The sequence below is a fragment of the Lycorma delicatula genome, chromosome 1, assembly GCF_047948215.1.
Source record: "Lycorma delicatula isolate Av1 chromosome 1, ASM4794821v1, whole genome shotgun sequence".
In the NCBI taxonomy this organism is placed as follows: Eukaryota; Metazoa; Arthropoda; class Insecta; order Hemiptera; family Fulgoridae; genus Lycorma; species Lycorma delicatula.
The window spans coordinates 76,615,812-76,628,800 of record NC_134455.1 but is presented as its reverse complement, the minus strand read 5'-3'; the positions used below and the strand labels follow the sequence as shown (position 1 = coordinate 76,628,800).

At 24.8% G+C, this 12,989-nt stretch overlaps 1 protein-coding gene across 1 annotated transcript in view; it reads left to right on the top strand.

The window, feature by feature from the left end:
• Positions 1 to 2,545: 2,545 nt before the first annotated feature.
• Positions 2,546 to 12,989, top strand: part of LOC142317536 (uncharacterized) — a 421,737-nt gene continuing 411,293 nt past the window's right edge. The window contains exons 1-2 of the mRNA XM_075354096.1: positions 2,546 to 2,605; positions 6,141 to 6,995. The gene's annotated coding sequence lies outside the window, so the exon portion shown is untranslated. The remainder of the gene's footprint in view (positions 2,606 to 6,140; positions 6,996 to 12,989) is intronic.

Sequence of the window (12,989 nt, the reverse complement as noted above, 5' to 3'; positions counted from 1 at the left end):
AATAGCCCGGGTTAACTGTAATAATATAAAATACCTTCTTTCAATGTAATGAGAATGAGAACTCCGGATGTGAAGTACCAAAAATAATATGAATAATTTGGATCGTTATTAAATATAAACATTTCTCCTTTCTTTTTTCTTTCCATTTTTCTTCTTCTTTTTTATTTTTATTTCTTCTTCTCTACATTTTACTTTTTTCTTCTTTACACTTTCCTCCTCTTATCCTTCTTTAAATTTTGTTTTTTTTTCTTTCTTGGCCTTCTTCTTTTGCAACGCTTGGTAGCACATATAACTTATCTTAATTTATCTAAATCCTCTTTATTTTTTCTTTATCAGAAATCTACTGAGATAAATCCTAAATTTTTCATTATTTATAAAGAATATATTACCTTGAATTCGATTTATATATATTTTTAATATGAATAATACTGCCTATATTTCCAACATTAAACCATGAAGGAGTGTTGGATTCACTAAATTAAAGTACCACAATTTATATTTTATATCTTGTAATTATAATGGGCAGCATATTATTTTAAATATTAATATGGAATTTTTATTGTTTTTCTACTTTATATCATTATATAATTCTTCTCGAATCGTGGCTTACATATTGAAAAATAAAAATAAATGAAACAAAATCGAAGTACGTCACGTTCACTCTTCGTAAGAAACACTGTCCTCCTGTTTCTATCTTTAATGTTCCGAATCCAAGATCTCAAGACTGGAAATATTTGGGTTTTCATCTTGATCGACAACTTACTTGGGTGAAACATAACACTTCTAAGCCGAAACAGTTGGATCTCAAGTTTTCGCACATGTACTGGCTGATTGCACATAAATCTCTGCTTTCAGCAGAAAGTAAATTAGTGATTTATAATCAGTTTTGAAGCCAGTTTGGACTTACGAGCTTGAATTGTGGGGTACAGCGTGCAACTCCAGTACCGACACATACTTGAACGCTATCAAACAAACACACTGCGGAAAATGCTCAACATACCCTGGTACTTAAGTAATAATGATCTTAAGTTGAGAACCCGATCGGCAAGAAATCTCTCTGGTCGGCTTACGGTATCAAAATCGTTTGGATCGACACCCGAATTATTTGGTGGTCAATTTATTAGATAACACGATCAGTGATTTTTCAAGGAACATTTTTGCTGAGGAACAATATTCTTGATTTGCCTTATCGTTTCAATAAGGTGACTTTATGGTCTGGCCGTACGAACTGCTCTTCTATTTCATTAAGTTACAAGCCGCTGGGTCTGTAGCAACTTAATAATGTTAGTTCAAATAAATGTTATTTACTTATTGTTGAATTCTCTTGTTAAACAGATTGTAAAGTTGCTATGACATTATAATAAAAAAAAAACTTTATATAATTTAATTTTTTGTATTTTATATATATATATATATATAATGTGAATAGATAAGATTTTATTTCCTTATAAATAAAATTTATTGGGAGGTATTTTAATTTAACATTTTTTTAAGAGTCAATATTAGAATAAATTAAATAATTTATTTTGTTCAATAACAAGACCTTATTTCCGTTGTAAACAAAAAACAACATAATTATCGATTAAAAAATAAAATAAATAAAGATATTTAAATTTTTATAATTATGTTTTTAAATAAAAATTTATCAGTTTTAAAAGTGGCAATATTATAATATTAAAAAAAATTCCATTCTATGAAAATATAAACGACTTTGCGTTATATCCTGTTAAGGTGTGTCCGGATTAACAATACTTCAGTGTATATAAATTATAAAAAATATTTGTAACATTATAACTAATTTAGTTCCTGGATTTTAGTTCTCTGCGTTCTATAATTTACAAATTCAACATGGATGTTATGTAATGAAATACGGGGTTTTCGGGTAATTTTTTTATTTATTATTATTGTTATTTTTAGCTAAGCCTAAGCCTACGTATAATTTTTTATCATATCCACCATTTAAAAGATATATACACATAGGTGTTAGCATGCGCGCATCTTTATATATGTATATATATATATATATGCATGGTGTGGTTGAAATTCGGTTGTCGTGTCGTTTGAATAGGCAGCCATAGTGATTGCAGAGAAGCTTGTTGCCCATCGATCGTTTCATCAGCCTACTTGCCATTATTTATTTAAATACATCAGAGTCAACAGAGCAGGAAAAAATATTTTCATATAAAGCGCTTTTCCCATAAAACCGACAGTTTATGCCGGGGACACGTTTTTTTATGATACCGACAGGTACACGCGTGCGTTGCACTATCTGAATGTGCGCTTGTGCGTGCGCGCCCTCCCAAATGTTTTTTTATTTGATTTGTACATTGGTGTTTTATAAAACATATATGGAGGGTTCGAATTGAAAACGAACGGAGTTAGGCGGGCGAGCAGGTTCGGGCGCGCGTGAGAGCATGATGTATGAACGATAGGGTGGGGAGGGGCTTTGGCGGGAGGGGGACTAGTTTTGCAATTTTGCAAACGGCCGGTACTGGGTGGGGGGAGAGGGCGGGTCCGCCAATTGCATAGCCCAGTCGAACACTACATGCATACAAGTGCAGTTTGCTGCATAGAAGAGTGTTAGGTGCACACCGCACACGGAGAGGTTATCCGTTTTTCTCGTTTTTTTCTTATCGGGAACTTTTTTTTAAGTGTGAAGGGGTGGTGGTGTGCTCTCCTTAAGTGTTGTTGAGGAGCTTTCTCACCAGGGTGCGCTGAGGACCGCTGGGGATATCCGCTTCCCGCCATTTGTCTCGACTTCGTCTTAAAAAATTCTTTTTCGTTTTGAAAAAAAAATTATATTTTATTATTTAATTTTTTAAACCATGTAGCATTTAAAAATATTAATATTATGTGAAATTTTAACGATAAATTATCAGTGATTAATGAAAAAACATAATATTTTAGATTTATTTCGATTAGAAAATACTTTGAATATTTTTAGTCCAAGCGGAAAATTTCATCCGAAAAATTAAACTTGTGTTAATAATTTCTTAATAAATAATTACTTTTAATTTAATAATATTGTGAAATCTCTTTATTGTGAGAAATATCTTTTTTTAAATTATCAAGATAATTTAAAATATTCTAACAAGAATTTTCGGCAATAATATTATTATATCAAAAAGTGACAACTTCTGTTAATATAGATAAATCTCAAAATTAAATTTTCAATACTATTTTTTAATAATTCGTCTTTTTTTTCTCTCTAAAAGATTTTTATTTTAAGTAGCTAGAGAAAGATATTAAATAATAAATGTATTTTAATGCATTATTTCTATAATATGATAACTAAAGGACTCTTTATTACAAAATTAAGATAATTTATTTTAAAATTCTATTATAAAAAAATAAATTTGATTAAATTCTTTGTTTTCCTATTTTTGTTAATGTTCTAACTAAATTAATCTAATATGTACAAAATTGGTTTGCTAAAAAGTATATCTTTTACTGGAAATTGAAAAAAATATTTTTTTATTAATTTATGATTATCTCAAGGCATTTATTTAAGGATTTTCTCCAAATAATAGAATTTTAATTATAAAAAAAAAAAATCATTTAATCTACCTTTTACATATCGTACAAATCAAGTGATACTTTTATATTAATTTACCAGCAGATAATTGTTTAGAACATGGAAGTTAGTCATTTTTTACAAACTGCTTGTGGGTTACTAAATTTGTTGTACGAGTAAACTCTCTTTTAAAAAATTAAGAAGCATTTTTCACTCATGGTGGCACTCGATTTTATCAAATTTCTATGTATTTTTTTTTCATAAATTTTATATTTTATTCATTATAATTAATTGATGTTTTATAAAAGTTTAGTATTTTAAAAATAAATGTTTTTTTTTATTTTTATTTTATTTACTCACAGCTTTAAAATTTTGTCGTATTAGAACAATCATTAAACTATATTAGGAACTATTTTTATCAGTGATGTAACATTTTTTACAGAGTAATTGGTTCATTAAAGTACTTTTTTTATTTGCACTAAAACTTAAACCTACTGTATTATGATGATTTATACTCATGTTTTGTTTTAATTTTTTTTTTTACATAAAACGAATACTTTACTTTCATTAATAATTTTCAAAATATATATCTTGTAATTTATCTGAAGTCATCATATTAGAACTCATTTAAAAAATAATAATAATCTATATTTCTAAAGTTTTTAAAGTTGATAAAAAATTTTAAAAATAATTTTTATACTACGTTTAACGAATTACAATAATAATTGCATTTTTAATTCATTATTTCGTATTTTTAAAGTACTACTGAACTAATGTAAGTGAGATTTCTTTTAAAAATAGTTTATTGTGCTGTTCAGAAAGTATATATCTATTTTTAAGTCATATTTAATAAAACAAATCTTTTTCATGGAAATGTTCTTTTCGCAGAAATAATGATAAATTTTAATACTGCAATTCTTCAAAATGTATAATGAACGTAAGATGTAAAGTGATATTAAAAAATTTATATTCATTGACTTTTATGAAATAATTATATTTCATATAAAAGAAAAGAAATATTAATTAAACGTTAATTTAAAAAATATATATATATTTATAATGAAAACTAATTAAAAACGTTGTACCCTATAGACCGATTAATTAATTTTAATAAATATGCAGTAATATAAATTAATTTAGTTGCAGTTATTTATTAATTTTTCTTTATCAGTAATAAATACAACTACTGTCTGATTTGTGAATATTTTATAAATTTTGAAATAGTAAAATCTAAAATTTTGTTAACTTTGTATAATAAAATTTGGAATTTTATCTTCCAATTCAGAATTATTTATTATAAAAATTAAATAATAATATCAATTAAACAGTAAAATTATTGTTAAAGAAATGTTTTTGTATTTTAATAATAATAATAATAATATATATATACACTAAATTTTGAGGATTATACAACTACAGTTTAAAACGCTACTCCATACATATATGTAACAGAAACAGGAAATATTGATATACATTTAAACAGTTTTATCAGATTGCTTAATTTTATTACACATACACATAATATAAAAATTTGTTTAAAAAAATGTAATTATTTAAGAAAAACTTAATACTACATCACTAATTTTTAATAAACAGATGCGTTTCACTTTGTTTTTTTTTTTTTGTTTTTTAAAAATAACGTTTCATAGAATTGTAATATAAGAACAGATATAAAAAATATAATTTACATAAATTTATTAAAACAAGTTGAAAATATTGAAACATAGAATAAATTATTCTCATAACCATATAGTTTTACTAAATGTGTTAATCATGGACGAACCATATATATTTCCATTAGTAGTCATAATAAAAAGAAAACGATTTTATGGAAAAAATTTTGCACAATTTCATAGATTTGAATTGAAATTTATTATTATATTTATTTATTATCGTTCATGAATAAAATAAAATTTATTTTTATTAAGATATGTTCTAGCCAAAAATTAGTTTTTTTTTAGTAGTGTTCTTTCCTATTCATAGATTTCTGTTTTTCAAGGCAAAATTAGGAATAAAAGAGTCTAATAATTTTTTGTGTAAATAGAAAACATATCTGAACAAGAATAATCGTTTTGTTTTTGTTCATAATTAAAAGTTATATTTTTTTAGAATAAAAAGAGCGGACTATTATTCAACGTTTAAACATTCCTGATGGAGACGGTGTATCGACAAAATTACTGACTTATCTAAAACGAGGAGTTTTATTAAGAACCTGATCGGGTGACAGTAAGATAATTTTTAGGATATTGTAATATATTAATTGCAGATCAGACAGAATAATAATGAGAAGTTCGTGATTTGTATAGTTTACAAAAAGTTGTATCTAAAAATTATTTTTAATAAAATTCAAAAACTTGCCTATAAATTGAAAAAAAAAAGGCGGATATATTGTTTATTTATAAATAATAACAGGGGGAAAAAGGAGAAAACAATACAACTGTATATTTGTTTAGTAGCTTTTATTAATTGATGTTATTGTATTGGTATAGGCCGTGATAAAATCGAATGCCTCCCTGACCGCCTGACAGTTGGCGCCTGCGGATATCCTCGCGCATGTTGGGCCTCTGTTCACTGTCGGTGATCGAAGAGCACAGTTTATTTAATAAAAGAAGGTGCATGTTTACAGGTTCGACCATGGTGTGCACTGTTGGTCTCCGCGAGTATTCGATGTAAAGAAGCTATGCTATTGAAATTTGAAATCTATTGGACAATACGTTTCGCAAAGACTCCTATAAGACTATTATAATACGAGGCCTTGTAAGACATTGCATCAGAGACACAGTGTTAGTGCTAGTGATGCGTAGATAATAGAACCTGCTATATGATGACAGGTCCGGGGCAGATGTAAACCGCGCACACAGTGATCGAGTTATAAACCCGGGGTAAAGTAAACCCCAAAAGGACAGAAAAAATCTCGATGCAGTAACCACTAAGTAACCACCCTCTACAGGCTCCAACCCTATCCTAATATACCATCCCTTCCTCAAATATAATCGGGCCCTTAATCCAACTGTTCAGTACGAATTCCAAAAACGGCATCCTTCCACACCATTCAATCAAAACAAGCAAAAAATTACCCCCTAAATTCAAAATCAAAAATACTCGCAAAAAAGTTACTCGGTGTTCTAAAAGTTTATTACAAAAAGTATATGTTTTATGAGAAATTCTATGTGCCTAAATATTTAGAAAAGAAATTAAATTTTTAAAAAAAGTATTTTCCATTCGTCCAAAAGAGTTTTAATCGTTTATTATTAAGGCCTACTGTTTGTACTGTTGTGGAACTGTTAAACTCCAAGACTTGTACCAAATACTGTAGTGTATAGGAGTCCAACTTGTGATACAATATGGTTGTGATAATATTTTTCTAAGTATAAAAAAAAACAAATCGAACTATTTATGCTGTGAAATCGTGATGCTTCTTAACTACGACCAATTAACGAACCTACTCATCTGTTTAAGGAACTCACCACCACAACTCCAGGTATCATAAATAAGCTTATTTTTTACTTTTTTACGTTTAAATATTAATTTTTAATAATTATCGATTGTCTTTAATGGATAAATGAATATTATTTCTTGCTAATGAATATTTTAGGAAAATATTGTATATTACATCGTATCAAAAATCATAAAAATACTTCGATTTCTTTTAAAGAAATCGAAGTATTACAATGTTAAAATAATAATTTACAATGTTAAAATTGTAAATTATTTTAATGATAAATTTAATATTATTTAACAGGTATGTAGTTAAAATTAGATGTATACAAAGTATTAGATTAATCGATAAATGATCGATAAAATCTTATTTTAACATTTATGCTTCTTTTACTAAGTTAACTTTATTATATGATTACTGATAATAATATTTATATTAAATTTAGTATTTATTAGATGAAAATGATTAAATAATAATGTACGATTAAAATGTAAAAATTTACGCAAATTTTCTTTTTCAAAGCTGTTCTTATGATATAAAATAAGGTTCTATTTTAATTGTACACTGTTGTACGAAGAATATTTTATAATTATAAGACGTATTAGTTAATTAATTTATTTATTTTTTATTAAGACTTCTATAAAATATAAGAATTATTTCTGAAAGCATAAACCGATAACTGAATTTCTAATCTTTTATTAATCTAAAATATAAATGCCAAAAGTTTATATATTGAAAATCATTTAAATCGATTTATTCTGTTTATTTGTAATAGGATAACCGCAAATGTGATTTGATGGTTTCTCAAAAGATAAAACATTTTGGGAAGTAAAACGAAACAAATTTATAAATGTCAATTAAGAATGAAAATGTGAATGGTTGAAGCAAAGATAAATAAACAGGTTTCCGTAGATCATCGAAATTAAATACTACGGAGTGAAGTTTTACAGCATATTTTTGGAATTCAAATTATCAGTTATCGTTACGATTGTCAATACTATTAATAGAAAATTGTTTTTCTTATAATCTTTTGAAAAATTTTGAGAATAAATACTTTCAGTATTTTTTTCTAAAATTAAAGTATATATTTGGAAATAAGAAGACCATAGAAATCATTCTAATCGATTATTATATAGAATAAGAACTTTCTTATTACTTACTGAATCAGTTTTGTTTTATTTAAGGAATTAAAATTCTCATTTTAATTAATTTTCTTCGTTTTAAATGCTTTAAAAAGAAATTTTTTGCCGTAGTGTTTACTTTACAATTGTTCCAATTTACCAGAACATAAATAAATTGGAATACCAAAATATAGTATTACATTCAGAGAGGGATTTTCATTGAAATTTCTCAAACTCTATATATACATAAGTATGCACATTTAAAAACTATAATACGCGCATATGCAAAGGAAAATTAAAAATAAAAATTATTTCTTTATTGAAATTTAAAATAAATTTTAATTTTTTTGTAATTGCATAATATTGGATAGATTAATTTTCATAATTGAAAATTCACTTGTTTATTCTTATTTCGGTAACTACAGGCCTATGGTATCACTTCTGGTTATCCTAAAGTTTACTTTTTGTTTTTTTTTTTAATGATTATAAACGGATTTTTGTAGCGTACAAAAAATGTCAATCCTGGGATTTAAATCAAAAATTCTCGGATTAAAGACTAACATTCTTCTATAGAGCTCAATACTATAAATAATATCAAGAAATTACTATCAGCTAGTTGCTGATAGTAAAAAAATTATGAAGTTATTATTACTTTGCAGTTATACTAAAATCTGTAAACAATGAAGTAAAAAAACATTTTACTTTACTTGGGAATTGTATTGATCATATCAATTTTTTTTAGAATTAATAAATAAATGCTTTGGAATATTCTAGATCACAGAAAATTTCTAAATGTTATATTCAATTATATCTTTAGTATCGTGAGGCCGAGTATACGTTTGCTCAAATATAATAAAAAAAATTAATTAGCTGTGTTTATCACAAAAAATTACAACAATATGTTTTTAATACTTAAAAATATTAGCGTAATTCCTTTCAAATTTTAATTTAAATTTCAATTCAAACTTTAATCAAACTGGAAAATAAAATTCTAGGTAAATCTTTCTATTGAATCTATGTACAATAAAAAATAGATAAAATGGATTTAATAAGAAGTTTCTAAAACGAATAAATAAAAAGCAAGTAAGTAAATTAATTTAAAAATGAAACTGATACTCTTTATTAGTTTATTCTCATTTGTGGAGTGTATTGCGCAATTTGTGCAATCAGCATTCTACTTATTAGATAGGATTGTCTACTCTACATTACTTCTTATGTACAGATATTAAAATCTAGGAATTGCATTAGAATGAAGCTTTTTATGCAACATATAAAAGAACTGAGATGCTATTCATAAAAAAATATATAAATATATTACAATTTTGAGCTATTATCTACTTTTATTATGAATGCTGTGAATTATTTAGTTTGCGTATATAAATCATATAAATGAATTCAAACTTGTTTTATTTGATATATAAATTTTTTTCCTACAAAACGCTCTTCATATATAAATTGTACGGGAGAACTTGATAAAATATTACCTCTTGAAAGATTTCCCGCTCTTTAACTAAATTGACTTAGATAGTATTAATTTATTTTTGTAAAAGATCATGACAGTTGAACAGAATTTTCTCATACTTTTTTCATTGTAATTTCGGACTTAGAAATTTTTGTTTTCTTATTTGCTAGAAAAAGTTGAAAGATCTACATTGCAATTGGAGATTTAAAAAAAATATATAAAATCTATTTGGAAAATCCTATCTTAATCTAATTACTTATTAAATCAAACAATATTTTCTGATTTCAAGACTATATGAGATCAATGATATTTGATTGATTATTGATGTTAAACCATGTTGTAAATTAATATTAATATTTTTTTGCCTCATCATTTTTTTAAAAATATAATAAATTTTTAGTGGTATGGAATAGTAAAAAATAAAAATCTTGTATAATATAATTTGTTAACTTATTTTGACGTACCATTTAGTTGTTTCCTAAATATTTTTTTTTTTTCAATTTGAGACCTAGATATTTAATACTGGTAAAAATATTAAAACATTTCCGTTTTTAAACATAAAAACTTTCTATGTATTATTGATTTTTCGATGTTGATAATAATTGTAGTACTTACTAAATATATGATTTGATACAGAAATTCATTTGTTAATTTTTAACAGAATTCTTAATGTTATCATATAAAATATGATAAAAACGAACAGTTTAAAAAATGGTCTTTTGATTGTAATTAATAATTACATATTAGTATTTTAAAATTTTTCTGTAATTTACTTTTTCTAGAAAAACGAAACAAATTGTCAGAGTATCAGTAATCTAATTGTTACTTGTAGACAGCCACTTCATGTAGTTCCAAACTTCCTAAGTTGACTCGTGCTTATAAATTAGTCAAAAAATTAAATAACATATATATAGTAAAAGCAAATTTATATTTTTAAAAGTTTCTGTAAACAAAGCTATAAAATAAAATCCATAAAACTAGCTATTTTTTTGTGACTAGTATCACCCGTTTCAAATTTAAAAATTGAAATGTTTTTTTTTTTTTGAAATTGAATCGTAATTTTTGAATTAATATTTTTTGCTTTGTTTTATAAAGAAGCTAAAATTAAAATAATTGTTTTTTTAAATAAAATATAATTAGTTTTGTTTAAATAAGCTTACTTGATTCACAAAACACATAATAAAAAAAGCCATCGATACTCGTATTTTGCTATTAGTTTTCTTCCACTTGTTTTGGATTAGAATTATACTGTTTTGGACTTATTAAGTTTTAACTTACATAAAAATAAACCTTTGATTATGTGATAAAAAAAAGTTTTTGGTTGTTTGAAAAGAAAATTACTTTATAAATTATATAATTTTTTTTTTAATTTCTGAAAATTTTAACTACTTTCATACGTTATAAAAATCTTTATTTAATTAACTTTGTTGTAATCCGTTTTAAAATCTCGAATTAAAAATCATTTTTCTTAAAACGATATGAATTCTATTTGCTATTAATATACATTTTTCATTTTGTATTATCTATTTTAAACGGTGTTTTTATTGTTTTTTTGTTTTTTTTAGATAAATATATAACACAGCAGAATAGATAAACTTACGCAATCTATATTGGTCTTTTATAATATTTTAGACAAGTCAGAAATTTATATGCAACTGATATTTTTTGTTCATTTACTTTTTATGTAATTCAAACACAATCATTTATTATATTTAAAGATGCTTATACAACTTTAAATAGTTTTGATCATTAGTATTTTATCAAGAATAATTATGCAAAATATATTTCAAATCTCTTTTTTATTTCGTTATTACAATGAGTATCGATTTTGAGAATTTTTTCTTATAATGATACACATGTGAATTTTTTTCTAAGAGATTAGATTAAGTTTAAAATCAACTGTTACCAAACACGTATACAAATTTAAGGTATGCAAAAATATCTAAATTTAGAAAACGTTGTTTAAATCTTATGAAAATGTAACATGTAGTGTTTAAAAATAATAAGTGTTAAAAATCTCGGCTTTTACTTTAGAAATTTATTGCAAACTTTATAACTGTAATATTGTGTAAATGGATTGTAATATATTAATACAGGAAATATCGTTTTAAAAAACATAAACTATGACAATTATTAATTCTGTAACTTTTTGTCACTTTAATTATTAGCTAGTAAAACCCTTTGTATCAGCTTTTACACTCTAAGGATTTTTTAACAATTTCTATATTCTATCTTTATATCATTTAAGTATGGTTAAGTATAACTAATGTTGCTACTTCACTCGTCACTTACTTTTGTTGATTTCATTATTTGTTTCTCTTTTTCATTGTTTAATTGATAAGACTATTTTTTGGTGTTTTCATTACTTTTTATGTTCTGAAATTTATCAGTTTTTCTTGAGCTCACTTTGTGTATACTTATTTATGTTTATTATATATTTATTTATACTTTAATAAGATATGTATACATATACAGTTCTGAGGGATTTCAATGGAAACCCCTTTCTGAGTGACTTTTTTTGTATTCAAATTTATTTATGGTCCGATAAATTGGAACCGATTATAAATTAAACAGTGTGCCAAAAAAAGGAGTTGGTACTCATTGATCATGAATATTGGAATATTATTTTTATAACATAAACAGGTATAAAAACTCAACGTAAATGGTTAAAAAATCACTTTATAATTAATTCAAAAAATAACAACGTTCACTTTTATCACACTACACAATAAACCGAGTTTCTTGATACATAGCACAATACTAAACTTACAAGGAAGAACCTTATTAAGCTTGTTTCTATTTCTTTATAAATTATCTAAGGATATAAAGTATCTTTTGATCGGTTTATTTAATTTTCGATTAATTTATTTAAATAAACTGAAATAAAATTATAACTTTTTTTTCACAAAAAAGAAATATTATTATGTTGTTAAATTTTTAAATAACGGGTACTAATTAATTAAACTAGAATTATCTTAATACTCGACACTCAATATTACGTACTTAAATATCTCTCGATTTTAAAATTATTATTTTATTTCGTAATAGGTTTAGTTACTTATTAATTTTAAATCAATATATACTACAACTTTCTTATATCTCTCGTATGCTCATATTTACTGCACTTTGTAATGCAAAAGCTCTAATTAAGCTTTTGCAACGGTTTTCCTTGATTTTTCCATGCAAGAAAGTGATAGAGCAGGGTATTTTTTATCTGGACAGGAGCACACACCAGTAATGTGGCTTTATTCTCTAATCCTAATAAAATATTTATTCTAGTTAAAAAAATTTAATTATCTGCTGATTAGGTGCATACTAGTGGAGTGAAAAATGGATAAAGATATAACGTTTTTTTATGTTCTTTTTTTAAAATTATTTTGTTCTATGGGCATTTTTATAATAAGAATTAAACATATTTACTACTATTAGAAAGTGTTTTCTTAATACAAACTA